The sequence below is a fragment of the Podarcis erhardii genome, assembly GCF_964252035.2.
Source record: "Podarcis erhardii genome assembly, chromosome: 4".
Classification (NCBI taxonomy): Eukaryota; Metazoa; Chordata; class Lepidosauria; order Squamata; family Lacertidae; genus Podarcis; species Podarcis erhardii.
This window is the reverse complement of record NC_138508.1, coordinates 58,143,783-58,149,453: the sequence shown is the minus strand read 5'-3', so window position 1 is coordinate 58,149,453 and position 5,671 is coordinate 58,143,783. Positions and strand designations below refer to the sequence as shown.

Below are 5,671 nucleotides of genomic sequence, written 5' to 3'. Positions count from 1 at the left end.
CCACATAGCACAACAATTTATTATCTCAATAATTCGCTACTATCAACTTTGTATTTATTGCTTCAGCTTTCTCTTCAACTGTGTAATGTTTTAGATATCACATTTCCCTTTGTTCAAGATTAGATTGCCTCATTGGAATACTTTGGTCAAATTCTTCTTTGGCCTTCCTGTTCTTCAAACCTCCCCAACAACCTGCAGCACACAATTTTCAATAGTTTGTTTGCAGCTGCCGATTTCTTGATTAGTTCTTTGGTTTTCTTTATCTATATACTTTACAAAGCTTAAACTCTCAGTGATTATTCTTTATCACTATGTTTTTGTGATTATGAACCACAAATAATTTTGGTAGGAAGCCCCACTGGCATGTTATTCTTCGGCAGTTCTCTTGTCATGATTCTAACCCCCATTTCTTAATAGCGCTGGGTGCTTGTCAAAACACTTGTGTTTTAGCTCTGCCTAGCATTATCCATTGACTTTAATAGATATAGTGTGGAATAGTTACTTACTTTAAAATATAATAATTTTATTTTACACATCTCTAGGTTTCTAAAGCTGAGCTGTTATATTAGAATTTAACCTTTCCACAGATTGCAAAAAATGAATAATCATTTTTCCATAAATGAATAATCATTTCCCTTTTCTTTTTCTCCCCGCCCCACATTTTTTCCTTCACAAAGTTATTATTTGTTACAGTTCTCAAACTTCTGACAAAACATAACTAACCCCAACTGGGGAGCAGTGGAGCACAATGGAGCTTCTGATCAGCCGCTTCATCCCAAGCCCTGGTGGCCAGAGTGCAAAGGGAGAGGTGTTTTTTCCTGATTCCCTTGGCTGATCCACAAGGCTTTGGATCCAGTGATCGAGTCCCTTGACCTGTAGTCTGTAGCATGGCTTGCTTTCTTGAGTTACGTCTTTTACATATGTCTTGAAGTCTCTGCCATGGAGTCACAGATTTTCCTTGGGACTCATCTGTCAGCCTCAGTGCTCCTTGCCTGCAAAATGTCTTTCTATGATTTCTAGAAGATCTTCTAAATCAGGCTTCCTCAACCTCGGCCATCCAGGTGTTTTGAGACTACAATTCCCACCATCCCTGACCACTGGTCCTGCTAGCTAGGGATCATGGGAGTTGTAGGCCAAAAACATCTGGAGGGTCAAGGTTGAGGAAGCCTGTTCTAAATCATTAACTATGTTATATACTGCCTTAGAACTATATACACACCTTGACTTGTTGGGCTCACCTTTTCACCCAGACCTTGCCAAGTCCCACTCCAGGTACACTCAAGTGCCATAATTTTGCTTTCCAATAAATGGTAGCCCTAATTCCCGCTGAGCTGTCTCTTTACGCGCCACAAAGGATTCCCCTCCACTCTTTACTCATATGTAAAAGGTAAAGGACCCCTTGACGGTTAAGACCAGTTAAAAGTGACTATGGGGTTGTGACCCTCATCTTGCTTTCAGGCCGAGGTTTGTCCACAGACAGCTTTCCAGGTCATGTGGCCAGCATGACTAAACAGCTTCTGGTGCAACGGAATACCGTGATGGAAACCAGAGTACACGGAAATGCCATTTACCTTCCTGCCACAGTGGTACCTATTTATCTACTTGCACTGGTATGCTTTCAAACTGCTAGGTTGGCAGGAGCTGGGACAGAGCAATGGGAGCTCACCCCATCGCACAGATTCAAACCACCAACCTTCTGATTGGCAAGCCCAAGAGGCTCAGTGGTTTAGTGCCACTCTCCTATGTAGAATGTGCCATCTGTTCTGGTCCTTGTAGCCCCACCTGAGAAGGCTGCTGATTCTGCAACTGATTGATGGATGTTGGTTTAAAGAGACCTGATTTTGCTCCTGCGAAGCTCTCTTCCCTCTGGCTACATCCCCTTCCTCACAACTAAAACACAAATTAATTTCAGGTATTCATTTCTATCTAATATTGGGTATTGTTTCCCTTCAGTACTACCTTTGTGTCTGCCTTGTCCCCCGGAACATCCATTAACCAGTTCATAAGCATTCATAATTTCATTGTTTGTTTGTTTCAAAAAATTACTGCACATAACATTGTGTGTTTGTGTATTTGTGCATATGTACATGTTTTCCAACTCTCGCTATTCTCATCTGCTTTTAGAAGTAGGACTTCATGATTGCTGAGAAAGTATTCAGCCATGCAGGGAAACCCTCTGTGGTAGAAGAAATGACGCGCAGCAAGCCAGCTTGCTTTGTGTGGTGGAATTTTCCTGCATTTCTGCTACATGAATCATTCTGACACTTGTACTGTTTCGTGATCTAGAAAAGTCAGACTTGCTCCCTACCTGTTAATGAGGCTAAAACTTCTAAGCCCCAGCGAGTGGCATTTGAAATGTTCCAACAGGCAACAACTAAATAATGAATTAAATAAAAGGGGGAAGAATCAGAACAGCCAGCAGAGTTTCCCTCTGTGCCAAACATTTCTCTAGTTGTTAAAATAAGGCTGCCACTTTCCAGACCACACTCATGCAGTGGCTAAGAGTGTGGTCCGGAAAGTCCCCAGTTCATAGGCTGCTCCAGTCATAAGTGATCTTGAGCCAGTTTACAGATGGATACATTTGTCAATTTTGGCAGCACTAGATTTAGGGTGGTGCGGGTGGTTCCACTGTACAAAGTACCGAGCCGTAGGGGTGCAAAACTGAGAAGACCCATAATTGAGAAGATCCATTTTGGGGTGCTAACTTTTGGCCTCGCACAGTGCTCCATGTTATGAAAGATAACAAAGTCTGCCCCTGGTTTTTTGTTTCTCTCCATTTGTTTGTTTGTTTTGCAAAATTTAGTTCTCCTCAATTCTGTGAGCAAATTGTGTGTGTCTATATATGTTTAATCTCATGGAAATTTGTCAGCATTTTAGTGTAAATTTCTTCTAATATGTCACTTTCTGCATGCAGTTTTGACCAATATATACATTCTGCAGTGAGCTTACCCTAACATTTTGGCATGTTATTTTGACAAATGTAGCATTTTTCGAACATTTCCACCCAATATATACATTTTTGTAAATTTTGTTTGACTGGAAAGTTATTAACACAAAATTCAGAGAATGAAGCTTTGAACAGGGGGAGCTAAACATTTATCAGTTACTACCTTCTGCCTTGTTCAAGCCACTGTTGAAAGACTCAGCTGTTTGAAATTGGCAACCCCAGAAACAGGTTCAGTGTTTTTTAAGTTTTCCAAGTAGCGTTGCTATTCAGCGATGGTGAATCACTGAGGTAACATTTGTCCAAACAAAGTAACGTACTTTCAGCACTCTTGCTACCATCTTATGGAAATGAAATAGATCTACCAGGATGCTTTCCCTTGGCTTTTCACAACATGAGACTCACAGCATGATTCAAAATAAAATAATGAGAAGTCTCGCATAGCAACAAGAAGTGACGGCAGATTTGTTTAGGGCGTGCCTTATAATGAGGCTATGGGAACAGAAAAGTAATAAGGAAACACTGATGGTATCAGAAACACACTGGATCAGATGATAGCTTCATATCTCTATAGCTACCAGTATACCCAGTTAAGTAAATACAAGCGCGTGTTTCTTTTTTAAATCCTCTAAGGAAAAAACAATGTATAAACAGAACGAGAATTTTTTACTTTGTAGGTATCACATAATCCCAAGTGAAGTTTTATAATTCATCTTGGCCACTTAATTAACAGCCTTTCATTACATCTTAATTAAATGTGCATATCTAAGAAGCTTTGTGCAGCTTTTCACAGAACTGCTACATTTTTCCACCTTCGTGCCTGGCAGATGGAATTTGCTGAGCTGCTTCAAACATGCTTATCCATTTATTTTCCATTCAACCCTAGTGCTGAGATTTTCCCGTAGATCCTAAGTGGGGTGGGGTGGGGTGGGGTGGGGTGGGGTGGGGTGGGGTGGGGCGTTAACAAGAAACATCCACCCATGTGGTTTATTTCTGGAAACTACAGCACAGTAGTAGTACCTGGCAACTTTGGCTATTATGAGTTGATAGTTGAGTGAATAAGGCAGTAGCGCTTGAGACTCCTAATTGCATGAGGCGACTGTCTGCAACCAGCCTCCTCCCATGTAGGTGCTCCTTTGAGGAATGTATGAGCATTGAGTGGGTGCTAAGAATATCAATAATCTTAAACTTAAAAAAAAAGTAGTGTTGTAATAGTAGCTTGATGTGGTTTATGAACGTCATTGAATAGGTATAAAAAGCATACGCTTTGGAGAAACTTTTCTTCTAAGCCCTCTTTCAAGCTCAGTGTTCATTGGCGGAGATATACCCCTCGTTTCTTTAGCTTTGGTTGTGCTGTTGACTCATTGCTAGTTTACCATAGAGTCAAAACACTGACCTAGGACCTGGTGTAGCAGTCCTTCCAGTTTCCTTCACTTCTGCTCTATTTTTTTTTATATATATAAATATTTATTAGAGTTTTTGAATACAAATGCACAAATAATAAACAATCTTACTTCTATCACAACGTGGTTTCATCACTTCTTTGGACTCCCTCACGTCTCCCGCTCCCATTTACATCGTTAAAAGGTTTTTCCAAGCAAATTATCAACTTGTTTACGATCTTATATCCACTCATTTAAATATAATCTAGCAATTCTCCAAAACCTTCACTTCTGCTCTAAGCCAGTGGATTTCTAGCAGTCTGCAGAAATTCTACCTCCTTTAGAATCTGCTTAAAACAATGAAAGAAGCAGGAAGCCAGGGATGTTTAATGAGTGTAGAGAGCCAAGACGAGGAAGAACTTTGATTCAGTTCACATCTAAAGGGAAATTTGCATAGTCTGCATTTTCCAAAGCAATGTGCTAACTGAAACACAACCATGCTTTGAAATTCATTCTTCTTCAAATTTTGCAATACAGTTCTTCAGCTTAGCATTGTGCACAGACATGTATACAGTGGTACCTCGGGTTAAGAACTTAATTCATTCCGGAGGTCCATTCTTAACCTGAAACTGTTCTTAACCTGAAGCACCACTTTAGCTAATGGGGCCTCCTGCTGCCGCCACACGATTTCTGTTCTCATCCTGAAACAAAGTTCTTAACTGGAGGTACTATTTCTGGGTTAGCGGAGTCTGTAACCTGAAGTGTATGTAACCTGAAGTGTATGTAACCCGAGGTACTACTGCATACTGAAGTGTGTATAGAAATGCACACATTATTGAAAATATCATACTAAAATGAATTAGGAAAATCACACTGCAAAAAATGTTTGTTAGGCAAAATTGAGCACAGCTGAGGTGGGTGTGGCAGTGCCTCTTTCCCCTAATGGACTAGCCTCCACTGACCCTTCTCCTGAGCATGTAACAACAGCCCAAGAGAAATTTAGCAAGTGAAGCTTTACCTGGGACAGAGGCAGAATCCTAGGAAATTCAACTCTTCCTCCAGGAATCTGCTTTAATAAGCAGATTCAGGATCACACTTCAAAACGACCTTGACAGATTAGAGAACTGAGCCAAAACAAACAAGATGAATTTTAACAGGGAGAAATGTAAAGTATTGCACTTGGGCAAAAAAATTGAGAGGCACAAATACAAGATGGGTGATACCTGGCTTGAGAGCAGTACATGTGAAAAGGATCTAGGAGTCTTGGTTGACCACAAACTTGACATGAGCCAACAGTGTGACGCGGCAGCTAAAAAAGCCAATGCAATTCTGGGCTGCATCAATA

At 40.6% G+C, this 5,671-nt stretch overlaps 1 long non-coding RNA gene across 1 annotated transcript; it reads right to left on the bottom strand.

Moving 5' to 3' along the window:
* LOC309340864 lies at nucleotides 1-3,380 on the bottom strand. The gene is made up of 2 exons (XR_014156134.1): nucleotides 3,111-3,380; nucleotides 1-192 (listed from the first exon to the last, which is right to left on the bottom strand). It is a non-coding gene; the product is annotated as an uncharacterized lncRNA (long non-coding RNA).
* Nucleotides 3,381-5,671: the final 2,291 nt, after the last annotated feature.